Raw genomic sequence first — 13,530 nt, forward strand, 5'->3', positions numbered from 1 at the left:
CATTTAAACATGCTTCCTCAGCAGCCAACTCAAGAAGTGAATATTTTTTTCCTCTCAATGCCCCATATATCCCAGAGCCAGGAAGTAGGGGAGGCAACTATACTTGTTCCAGTATACTACTCCCAACTAGCCTCCTCCCATTCTGCCTGCAAATCTTCCTTTTCTTTCAAAGCTCAAGGTCCATCCCCTGCTGTCATCATTATCTACCAACTTCACACTCATTCTACTCAACTGAAAACTTGTATTCCTGGCTCACTTCCCTTCCATTCCAGCTCCTATCACCACCCGCTAACATGAATGTACACCACGCAAACAAAATCTGGGCCGCCCAGGTCCCTGATAGCCTCTTTCAGGGCCCCTTCCTCTACATACCTCTGACTCAAATCCATGGGCAATACCTTGACTTGGTCAACAGAAACATATACCCAGGCCAAAATTCTAATATGAAACCAACATTTCATCTCCCCTTCCCATCTTTCCCATTCATTTGCTTTAGTATCCCCGTTGCTAAAGATTCTTAAACTGTCTAATCCACTGATCCTGTCACAATCCTGTCCCCCTTTGCTCCCTCCTTTGTTCAGCTTAGATTCTTATTATCTATGTATAATCATTCCCTTGCAGAATACCCTATTTCCCTTGTCCCTCTCTCCATTATACTTACCTGGAAAACTCCAACCCTAGTATCTACTTTCTCAGAGCACAAACTCAAGTGACAGTACACAGCTAAAGAAAAACCACACAATCAGACTTCATTTTAAATTCATCAAACTGATGTTTCTCTCTCTCTGTCTCTCTCTCTCCCTTCCACTCTCTCTCAAAAAATCAATGGGAAAATATCCTCGAGTGAGGATTAACAACAACAACAACAACAAAAAACTAGGATCTATTCTCAACAGAGTAGAGGATATGGCTCATAGAGGACCTTTAATGAATGATCACACCAGGAAGGAATGAACAGAATGATCAAATTTCTTCTGTTCAACAATTCTCCAACCCCTCCACTCCCAGTTATCACCCGTCCACCTTATCTCTGTTGCCTCAAACTTCTTGAAACTATTGTCTATTCCAGTTTTAGTGATATAATTTACATGTAACATTGTGTTAGTCCAAGGTGTACAACATGATTATTTACTCTTGATGACTTTACCTCACCCCCTTCAACCTACTTCTCTCGATGCCATGCAACTGCTCTTCCTCCTGACATAACATCCTTGTCAAAGCAAATGAACATTTCTTACTGACCTCTTTATGACATTTAGCCCCCAGTGATCACTCCTTCCTCCTTAAAGCATTCTCTTGCCTTATATGGCAATTCACACTCTTACGGCTCCTCCTACTTTTACCACTCCTTCTCAGGCTCCCTCTAAGGTTCCCCTTTTCTCTTTCCTAAAATGTTGGTATTCCTAAGGGTTCTGACCTAGGCCTTCCCCTCTATATGCACTGAATCATCTCATGCACTCATACAGTTTCAGTTACTATCTATATGCAAATGTCTTCCAGATCTTTATTTTAGCCCAGATCTTTCTCCCTAGCTTCAGACCATCTGCCTAAATGCCCAATTCAGATCTCTATTTGGATGCCCAACTGTTACCTCAGTATATTTAAAGTGAACTTATCACCCTAGCTGGGTAGCTCAGTTGGTTAGAGCATCACCCTTATATGCCAAGGTTTCGGGTTTGATCTCTAGTCAGGCCACATACAAGAAAGCAACCAATGAATGCATAAGTAAATGGAACATATAACTCTCTCTCTTCTCAACTCATTGCCTTTCCCTGGCAAATCTGCTTCTTCTCCTATATCCCCATCTTAGTGATTGGTATCTCCATCCAACCCATGCACTGATGTCTCTCTCACATACCCCACCCCCAACACATCTACTTTTAAACAAGGTCAAGATATTCCAATAACTAAGTATTTCTTTAAATTGCCCACTTCTCTGCATCTCCACTGCTACTTGCTTGATTCAAACCACTGGCATTTCTCGTGCCTAGACTTCAGCAAAAGTTTTCAAATTCTATTCTTACTCCCTGAAAGCCATTCTCCATACAATAGCAGGAATGATTATATGAAAACATAATAAATCTTATATTAATTACTCCACTACTGAAAACTCATCAATGTCTTTAATTGTCTTCAGCTAAAATTCAAATTTCTTAAAACCTGGCTGACAAAACCCTGAATGATCTGGACTCTGCTTGTCTCTCCAATCTCATCTCTCACTACTCCTTGCCTCCTCTTCTATGCTCCAACCACAATAAACTACCACTTTCCCATGCTCTCTCTTCCTGCAGTGTATACATGTTATTCCCCAAAGCCCGAGTCAGGCTTTTGCCTTCCACTCTGCACACACGCCCTCCTCATCCAGCCACCAGCCCTGATCTTCCAAGATTAGGCCAGATGATTCCCCCTGCCCCCCAGTACTCACTAACTATAATGTTGCCCACTTCAGAGAACTGAAATTGCCTATTAACTTGTCAGTAATCATACCTACCCACCTCAAAACTACAGAATCAGAATCTCTAGGGCAGGGACCCCAGCATATGTACATTTTTAAGGCTTACTGGTATAGCTCATGCGCAGCCAGGGTTGGGAATAACTGTTGTCCCCTCTATTCAGACAAGGAGCATTACGTTTACCATTGTAACCCAATACCCAGCAGAGTGTTGACATTGAAGTTACCTGCTAAATATGTAGTAAAGAAAAGAAGGGAACAGGGCAGCCCTAGTTGGTTTGGCTCAGTGGATAGAGTGTTGGCCTGTGGACTGAAGGTTCTCAGGTTCGATTCTGGTCAAGGGCACATGGCAGCGGATCAATGATTCTCTCTCATCATTGATGCCTCTCTCTCTCTCTCTCTCTCCCTGTCCCTTCCTCCCTGAAATCAATAAAAATATATTATTGGTCAAAAAGAAAAGAAAAGAAGGGAACAGGGCAGCAAGCAGAGGAAGGGAAGGGATGAATGAAATATACACTCAAGAAAGGTTTGAATGTTCTTCTACACACCTGTAAAAGGACATTACCAGGAGTGCAATCTTTAAGACTCAAGTTTCTATTCTGCTTCCAGTGTTATTTCGTTTTGCTTTGCTACAACTAAACTACATTCTCTTTGCATCAACTATAAGTAAAGAATGGCAGCTAAAGTATGTTGGGCCGAAAAGGTTGAGTACAAATCAGCTTTCACATCTATAACACTGCATGCCCTGCCTTGCTGACCTTATAAATACCGGCTGGAAAGCACAACATGCAGAAAAACATCAGCCATTTGAGCACTGTACTCTCCTCAAAATGCAGAATGAGAACTTCTGAAATACAGCAGTGGAGTGGGTTAAATGGTTCTGAACCTTTTAGAGAGAGTAATAAGTGCACAGTGCTTTAGTAGCAAGCATGCATAAAACATAATAAAATGGCATAGAATTAATACTTCTCCAAAGAAAAATCTAATAAAACCCTGAATTTGGGGAAGAGGCATTGCACAAACAGGGCAGAAACATCTTTATATCTCCCTTGTTGCTCTGAGCACAGCAGCCTCGGTATATATTTGTTGAATAAATGCCTGATGAATGAATATGGTTCTTAAAGGATTACTCACATTTTCCTCCCCTGATCAAAGAGCCAGCTACTCTTAGACTCATGGTCCATTAAAAAATATATATATTTATCGCCCTGGCTGCTGTTGCTAAGTGGTTAGAGAGTTGGCCCATGCACCAAAGGGTCGTGGGTTTGATTCCTGGTCAAGGGCAGGTACCTGGGTTGCAGATTCAATCCCCAACCCCAGCCCCAGTTGGGGTATGTGTGAGATGCAACCACTCGATGTGGTCTCTCTCACATAGATGTTTCTCTTTCTCTCCCCCCTCACCCCCCGCCAACCCGCTTCTTCCATCCCTTCCACTCTCTCTAAAAATCAATGGGAAAAATATCCTCAGGTGAGGATTAACAAAAAATATATATAGGTGTCCCCCAAAAATGTATACGCACTTTGAATAATTATAAAGGCAGTGTTTATTAAAATACATTTCATTTTCAAAATGTAATGGTCTACAGACATTGTGTGTATACATTTTTGGGACTCCCTGTATATATGTTTATCAAATGCCTAAACCAGCTTGTAATTTGCTAGTACACAGCATTCTAAAAGAACCTGCTTCTGCCCTGCAGAGCTTACCACACGAATCCTATTGGCGGCATTGCCTCCGGGGCACCAGCACCACCAAATAACAAGCACACCGTGCAGTCCAGCCACGTTCCTTTAAACATGCAACATGCCATGTGCTTTCTTGATGCCACGACTTTTCATATATACTATTCCCTCTGCCCCAAATAACCTTCCCACCTGAAAAACTCCTACTCATCCTTAAAGATCTAAATAAATATTATCTTCTTTCTAAAACATTCTCTGAATTTCCCAGAAATAATTAATCATTTCCTCCCCTGTGTTCTTCTGCCATAGTATTTTCTAAGTATCTTTAGTGTCTTTGAATCCTATTTAAATTAGGATGATTAACTACATATTCATTATGCACAATTCAAAGTATGAAGAGAAACCATTCTCTTTTCTCATAGATCAAGAAATGCTTCACATAGGAAAATAAAGAGTAAAGATTTGCCTGGATAGATGACAGGAAGGGCATAAGGTACAGTCCTGGGAAAGACTTAACCAAATAGAGGAAATGTAAATTAAAAGGTCTGGGACTCTCTTCAAAGCTCAGAGGGCAGATTTTGAGCTTGATCCTTTAAGTTTTGAAAGGGATGGTATGATTCCCATCAACCATTTAATCATGGATGCCTGTGGAACATGCCCATGCCAAACACCATATGGTGACTATCGATTAGGGACCATCAATTCAGATGACCCATGTAAAATTCACTCTTCCAGTAAAGTGTGAGCTGTTTAAGAATAGGGATGTGGGCTCATTCAACACTGTCTCTCCAGTGCACAGAGGTGGGAGCTTGCTTAATGAACTGAAATGAATTCTTCTTTAATAACTTTACATAACATGTTCTGCAAAATCTTTACCAGCTTCTATAACACAGCAGACATGTTGCTGGAAGGTAACTTACTTTACCTGACTCTTTCATAGAAAAACTAAAACAAATAATCCTTTTAGAGGCAGTCATCAATAGCTTAATAAATTTCAAGAAATATCAACACCCTTAAGTTTCTAACCCTTTGAAGGGGTGGATTTAAAAAATGAACCCATTTGACAGATCTCAGAGGGGATAGGAGGTGGGGGGATAGGGGATGAGAAAAGATTAACCAAAGAACTTATATGCATAGCCCATGGACACAGACAATAGTGTGGTGAAGGCCTAGGGTTGGGCCGGAGCTGGGTGAAGGGAGGGGAATGGGGGTCATCTATAATACTGTCAATAATAAAAAAAATTTTGTTAATGAACCCATTGGCCCTAGCCAAGTAGCTCATTTGATTAGAGCATCATCCCAATATACCATGGTTGCGGGTTCAATCCCAGATCAGGGCATATAATTTACAAGAATCAACCAATGAATGCATGAATATGTGGAACAACAAATTAATGCTTCTCTAAAAATCATAAATATATTTAAAAAATGAACCCATAGCATTAATAGCTATTCTTTATATAAATGTTTAACCAACTACTATGGTGACAGAATTTTGTGCTTGAACCTTAAGTATTTCCATGTAGCCTAATGCTGAAGTTTAACATTATGATATATGTAATGTAAAAATAACAAGATTTTAAAATATGTATGGTCTAAGAGCACCAAAATTAACAAAAATATAATAAGGATCCAGTCAAAAAGCTAACAAGCGCAGTGGTTTTTGAAGGGGTTGAGCCATATCTTCAAAGTATAAATTCCAAGGAATTCATGGTGTCCCACCCTTAATCCAATGCCTAACTATGGACCCTGTTAAGAGCCCCGGGAACCCTGGGGTTTATCTGGCTAATAGAATTTTTCTTATAAGGTTGATTTAATAAAAACATGTTTTAAGAAGTGCTCCCGTCTTGGATTCAAAGTCTCATGATGTTTTCCAAAATCCCTGATGTAAATGGAAATGAAGAAATGCTCCGTGGGCTGATGTTAAAATCGAACTAGGAGTACTGTTAATAAAAATGAACCTAAGAAATGATTCTGCTTTAGAGAAAGAGATTAATTTGAAGACATACACACATACATATCCACTTATAGCCACTCTCACAGTCTGCTACTGGTTGTAAAACTGTCAGGAGAGGTGAGGCAGCAGCACCAATGGCATCACCTAGACACATTCAGGTGGTAGCTGTTTTGTGGCCTAGGGGGTTGTCTGCAGCTCACCAGCACCAGTGCAGTGCTCATTCAGATGATATTTTTATTTCTGAAGCCTTATTAACATACCCCAGGCTCCAAAATGCAGTATATGATCCTTGACTGCAGAAACAAATTGCCAGCTGCCTCATAAAGGACAACCTCATTTAGCAGAAGGCAAATGCTAGCATAGAACAAAAGTAAATAAAGATGGCTACATATGCTCTAGCTTTCAAACTGGAAAGTGACAGTGATAGAAAAGCAGAAGAGAGAAAGGATTAAACATGAAAGAGAACAGCTGCTGACTATCTGACTATTTAAGCGGTCTAATAATACAAGGCGACAACAATGCCAATTAAAATGGCTGGTGTGGAGCTTTAGATCTGGAGATCTTAAGGCTAACGAAACCATGAGAGTCCAGCCAATCCACCCCCCACTGTCATATAAGGAAGGCTTCTATAAACTTCGATGAAGAGTGCTTTGTAAACTGCAGTGCTCTATAGAAATACTGCTGCTATTCCTAATATGAGTCTATCCTTCTTTTAGACATAAATTTATCAGAAGTCCCAATTCCTTCTGCATTGTTTCATTTCTGATAAGCAGAGTTGTAGTTGTTAATATTACTGATGTTATTTTTATTATTTTACCTTTTATTTCCTTGAGAACCTTCAAACAGTATATGCTGCCCAAACTGAATATCTTAGCAGTATAAAGCATGAATGGAATATGCCGTTTATATGAGAATGAAACCTGAACAAGGCTCACCTCATTTCCACCCATAGAATGTTAGTTGGATCTATCAAAATTCTCAGATGTTCTGGGAACCCCCTATCTTCACAGACCCAACCACTTATTAAAGGTTGGGGCGGGAAGGGAAAAAGGAATGGCTGGCCTTTCTTGTCAAAGAAGGAGGGCTCACTGATGTGCTTTCAGTGAGTGGAATAAAAGAAAAATGTTTTAAAGGGTCAAAGGGAGAGGGCATGAAGAGAAGCTTAAATGTCTGACTTCAGCACCCACCTTAAAAGAACTACTTCATCCAACTGAACTAAAATAGACCACCACTAGCTATTACAAAACCACCTAACGAAGACTCTCCACATGTGACCTCTGGTTACCCTTCAACACTGCAGCCCTCCTAAACAAACTGGCACCAGAGTAAATGCAGCCAAGAAGAACCTAACATTTACATTTTATGATTTCATTTCAATTTTTCATATAATTTTTAGTAGACCTATTTTCTGAGTATAATTTAATTCTAAAGTATTTGGGAATTACATTTAGTCCAGTTGTGCCTGAAAAAAGGAAAGAAAAAGTAATTTTCCAGTTTTACAGATGCTTCCAGAATTCTGTCTGAAGACAGATTAATCTACAGTTACTCAGCTGCAGAATATTACTTCTATTCCAAAGACTTTGTATATGAACTATTAAATCCATTATTAGATCGATAGCAGTTCCTCCCACCTACTCTTAAAGAGCTGATTTAATGAGAACACCATTTTCTTAGTCAAGGCTTTCTTTATTAAGGGAACACAGTCCTATGTGAATACAGTCAACATTTCCTCTTACATTATGACAACTTCATACTAGTATAAACAGAGCCTGCGGCAGGGCAATGAGGCAAAATGTTGGGTGGTAAATAAGAGAATTTGTTTTAAAAGACACCATAATGGAGCTTAAAACTGAACTTAACTTACAAAGGTTAAGATAAAAGAAAACCAACATTAATCACTTGCTCAAAAAATATTGAAATAACAGGCACTAGTGGCATCGAAACACAAAAAAGGAAGTGTTATTTTCTTAATAAGTGTAGAACTATTCACTATTAAATATTTCAATATCCTCTCTTCACTCCCCTTCTGCAACTGAAAGACAATAGTGGAAAGAAATTTACCCTTTTGTTCTCTCTGAACCTGCATATTAATAGAGATGACAATGACATTATGCCCGTTGTTCTTGGTTTAGACAATATAAGCAATCAATGGTGGCCTCAAGATACAGTCACCAGCTACTAAGCTCTCTCTTTCTCCTCTGAGCTTTTATATACAAAAAGCATAGAAGAAATTATAAAGTGCTACTTAACGCCTCAAAAATTAAAAATGGAGAAAGAGGGTGGATCAATGTGTATTGTCTCACAAACATAGTCTCAAAGATAATTGGTAATGTTCTCTTTTTCCAAAGAAGTGAGGGTTAAATATAGTCACTCGGTACAGAGACTGATGATCTTCAAGATGTGTAAATTATACATTACAGTTACATAACAGACTAAATCACAGTCATCAACAAAAGAACATTTGGCACGATTCTTGAATTTTTATGATTCCAGTTCATAAACAGAGCCTCAAAAAGGAGGGAAAAAAATCTCACCTTAAATCAGCCCTATAAAGCAGCCTCACACCTCATGACAGGTACCAAGTGTCCAAGGTGAATGGAAGATAAAGGCAATTATCTTCACTGGAGTGCAGAATGGGAGGGGGCTTTAAGATTTTCTTAAAATAACAGCCACTCCATTCGTTTTTAAAAACAGGAAAAAGAAAGTCAACTACTCAGATACATGTAGAACTGTGTGTTTAAACACCAACAGACCTAATGTGACTTTCTGTCCCTAGGTCAAATTCAGACGTTGAAGTCTAGTGAAAGAACACAGATCCTTTCAGAACACTTAAAAAAATCTGGGCTGCACAAACCAGACTGGCCAAGAATTCTCATGCTTTTGATGCAGCTAAAAGGGCTACACAGTGTCATGCCAGTACCACCACTGTAGGCAATTCGGAACTGCTCAGGAGCACTCAGCTAGCAACAATGCTGAGAATGTCCAAACATTCTGCTTCGGTTCCTATGACGACACAGAAGCAGGAAGTCTTCTCAGGCTTATTAGATGCACCCAATTAACATTCATCTTTGACAAGCTCATCCTTTAATCTCCCATAAAAAAACAGCTACCATTATTCTGTAATACCAGTTAAGAAGTCATAGTGATCTGAGTAAAGTACACTAATGGGGGGGAAAAAGAGATCTTAATCCAAGAAAATGGAAGAAACCTATGAGGAATGCAAAGACCAAACCAACCCAGAAAGGACATTCTTTCCTTCATTCCATCGGGTTGTGTCTCTTCTGCCACCAATTCAACACAATTTTCTCTCTGCACTCTGAATAAAAAGCAAAAATTGCTCTTTTTGAAAAGAAACTAGCCTTATAAGGATTTTTAGAATTCAAAGCCAATACTCAGAGGATTTCCAAGTGTCAAGAGCTCCAAAGAATCCATCAATCTTGATATATTTGGAATGACCAGACAATCTAAGGGGTGCCCAGAGCCACTCCACTCAGCCTCAACCATATTTTAAGATGACTATGAAGAAGTCGTGTTGACCTAGATCCAAAACAACCAATATTATTTGTGGGGCCCTGGAACACTGCCAACATTTCTTATAAGAGATTCTCAGGCCAGAAAAAAGTAAAACATTTCCTAAGGTGATTATCTTAAACTTCATAGTCTTGGATCACAAAAGCAGTCTCTGGCTTATTTTCTGAAACTAATATGTTTCCAAGTAATTAAATACTAAAGTAATGCTATGACAAAAAATTAAAACTTCAACTTTCTTATGTGTATTGGGACACAAATCTGTGTGTGTACCTTCTTAGACACAACCATCTCCATGCATGTGTGTCCTCTTTTTCTCTTTCAAATGGTGCTTTACCCAAGTCACTTTTGGACTTGAGTGAAATACCCCATGAAGGACATGGGCTCTAGCTTCTTGAGTAGCTACAGAGGACCTGGATGAGGCAGCTTGGGAGTGCAGAGGAGTTTGTTCCCAGGGACAAACCTCCATCAACTAGGAACAGGAGAGGAGACTGGAGGACACCAGGCAGATAAATCCCCCCTTTCTTTCTCTTTTCCAAGGACCACTCCAAGTGTACTTTCTCCTTACAACCCTTTCAGAGAAATCCTGTTGGCAAGTGAGCATACTTGCTGAGTGACCTGCTATGGCTCTTTCCAGCATGTTATACAGCAAGAGCTAGCTCTACAATTCATCAAATCAATTTCTTTGCATCTTTCCTTGCTTCTCTTCCTTCTGCCCTTACCCTTACAGACCTGGACCTCTACCTCTCAAAGAAAGCATTAACATTTTAATCCTTGCCTCTGGCTCTGTTTGCCAGAGAACCCAGGCTTAGACATTAGGCTTAAAGGAATTAATTCCAGAACTAAGAAACCACCATTAAAAAATGTACATTTTTTTTCAAATACAATAAATCCTAGGGAGAAGTAGAAAAATATTAAGTACCTAAAACTTAAAAGGCCAGGGCCGATACAATATCAAATGTCACCAACTGAGAAAGCAGTCAGGTAGGAACGAGTCAAATACAGAATTTCTTCAATGTGCCCCACACCACCAACTTGAGAGGACAAACAAGATCAGGCATTTTCATTGGGGAACAATGCTGTGTAAAAGATGCTACCCATTGCCTATAGAACATTTTTTCTTTCCTACTAGCAAAGTCCTGATAGCATCTGTTTTGTCCAGTCCTCTACAATGGAAAAGGGGTAAATCTAGATCAGAAAGCACATGGTTCCATTATCCTCACCAGTAACTGATTTAGGCTCGATAGTATCAATTAGTTCTAGTCAAGGGCACATGGAGGTCGGTTAAGGGGCCTCTGGGAAAGGTTTCTTAGCTCCTTTGAGGTACAGAAGAGATATTACTACATCTGGTTGTGATGCCTGGATGTAACAGCCATCTAAGACCACGAAAGGATACAATTTGAGAACAAAGTTGACAAAGAAATGATAGCAAGGATTTCAGGACCCCAATCCTTCGCCATCCGAACCAGAAGGGTATCAAGTCGACACCTGCAAGGGTCAGACATGTCTGGGGCCAACTGAGACGCCTCCCAGGCACTTTGTTTGTCTCGCTTGGGTTTGCAGTGAAGCCCGAAGAGGATGGCGGGTGAAAAGAAAACTGAGAAGCTGGATACTAAAGAGAAGAAGCCTATACTAAGGAGAAGAAACCTGAAGCCAAGAAGGCTGATGCTGGCAAGGTTAAGGCGCCTAGGAAGGGGAAGCCCCACTCAGCAGAAACCCCGTCCTCATCAGAGGAATTGGCAGATATTCCTGGTCGGCTGTATTCTGGAAAGGCCACATACAAGAGGAAAGTATTTGGCAGTTCAATCCAGGATTGCTACTGTCACAAAACCAGTTGGAGGCGACAAAAATGGTGGTACCCAAGTGGTTAAACTCCACAAAATGCCTAAATATTATCCTACTGAAGATGTGCCTCGAAAGCTGTTGAGCCATGGCAAGAAACCCTTCAGTCAGCATGTGAGGCAACTGTGGGCCAGCATCCCTCCTGGGACCATTCTGCATCCTACTGGGCGCCACAGAGGTAAGAGGGTGGTTTTCCTGAAGCAGCTGAGCAGTGGCTTGCAACTTGTGACTGGACCTTTGTCCCTCAATCGAGTTCCTCTGTGTAGAACACACCAGAAATGTGTCATCACCACCTCCACCAAAATTGATTATCAGTGGTGTGAAAATCCCCAAACATCTCACTGATGTTTACTTCAAGAAGAAGCTACGCAAGCCCAGACACCAGGAGGGTGAGAACTTCGACACAATCTTTCTTTTCTAAAAAGACACAAAACATGTGCTATATCAATTAAAGAAAAAGTGATGAAGCACAGGTACAGAGAGTAAAGAAATTACTGTGGGACATTAGAGGCAGCTTTCTAAAGAAGATGAAACTAATAAACATGCCTTTTGCATAGCATAAAAGTATGCTGTCTAAGTGTAATTTGACTTCCAGGAAGCTCTCTCCTGCAGACGTGAGTTCTGTCTGTCCAGCATCCTCTTACAAGTGGGAAATACTGCTGCTTTCGCTCTCTGAGCTCAGGAGTGCCAGACCAAAGTGGGCTAGTCAGAACAATTTCCTGGGATTTTTTAAATTTTAAGATTTAAAAAAAAAAGTGAGTCTCATAGCATTTGGGTTACAGGTGTGTGGATTTGTCAGAAGTCAGTGAATGAAAATATAAAATTTGTGCATTTTCTTGGATGTCAATTTTACATTACAAAAAAATGTAAACAGTGAACTCTAAGTTAATGATATGCATGCTTAGGGGGGTGTGTACTGTCTACAATTTACTTTGAAATGGATTTTTAACTGATGCACTGATAAATAGGAGGATTGATAGATATATGGATATGTGATAAAGAAAGTATGGTAACATCCATACATGGTAAAACTTTTTGTTTGGATAATTTTCAAAATAAATTTTTTTGGGGGAAAAACAAGGTGAAGTCCCTCTCTGCTGGTAATGCTGTGAGCTACAGCTCAGGAGCTATCTGTGGTCATGTTTCCCAGGGTATGGAGGAAACTGTTTCAGAAAAGAAACAATGTAGAAAGAGCCAGGAAATATGGAGTGGAGGGGGTTTTGAGATATCTGAGCTGTCCCTGACTCCAGCGCCCCTTGAGGCCCAGCTGCATGCCTGCCATTTCAGTAGTTACCTAAGTCAAAAAATTTGTTTTCACCTAAGTTAGTTCAAGGTGGGCTCCTTATCACTTACAAAACAAGGAGTCCGGACTAATTCACTAGCTTAAGGTAATAATAAGAACTATAGACAAAGAAAGATGGCCACTGGGGTATTATTTATAAAAAACAAAATACAAAAATGACCTGATCAAACAAAAGAGAAATGGCAAAATTTATGGTATATTTGATGACATAAAATAATACTCTTAATAAAATTTTATATGAAAATCCCACAAAGCTATATAGTTTATATACATATAAACCACATAGTTTATATAGTTATTTATATGAAAATATACAAATTTGTTAACACTGGTTATCTCTGGATTTAGAATTATTATGTTCAAATGTATACATTATTTTTTAAGTCTTCTTCAATATGTATATATTACTTTTAGAATAACCAAGAAAAATAAGTCATTTTTTAAAAAAAACTCACTACTATTAAATATTTTTTAAAAATATATCTTATGGCCCGACCAGCTTGAACATCGACCTATGAACCAGGAGGTCATGGTTCGATTCCCAGTCAGGGCACATGCCCAGGTTGTGGGCTCGATCCCCAGTGGGGGGCATGCAGGAGGCAGCCAATCGATGATTATCTCTCATCATTTATGTTTCTAATTCTCTCTCCCTCTCCCTTCCTCTATGAAATCAATAAAAAGTTAAAATCCTATATAATAAAAGCCTAATATGCTAAGTGTCCGGTCATCCGGTCAACCAATCAAAGTGTAATATGCTAATGATAT

General features: G+C 39.6%; 1 protein-coding gene and 1 pseudogene across 3 annotated transcripts in view; one reads left to right on the plus strand and one right to left on the minus strand.

Annotated features, from left to right (window-relative positions):
* BTBD9 (BTB (POZ) domain containing 9) overlaps positions 1-13,530 on the minus strand; it is a 433,633-nt gene that overhangs the window by 298,145 nt on the left and 121,958 nt on the right. The window lies entirely within an intron of this gene.
* Positions 4,992-11,883, plus strand: LOC102241458 (annotated as a pseudogene).

This window comes from Myotis brandtii, unplaced genomic scaffold (assembly GCF_000412655.1).
Source record: "Myotis brandtii unplaced genomic scaffold, ASM41265v1 scaffold420, whole genome shotgun sequence".
Taxonomy (NCBI): Eukaryota; Metazoa; Chordata; class Mammalia; order Chiroptera; family Vespertilionidae; genus Myotis; species Myotis brandtii.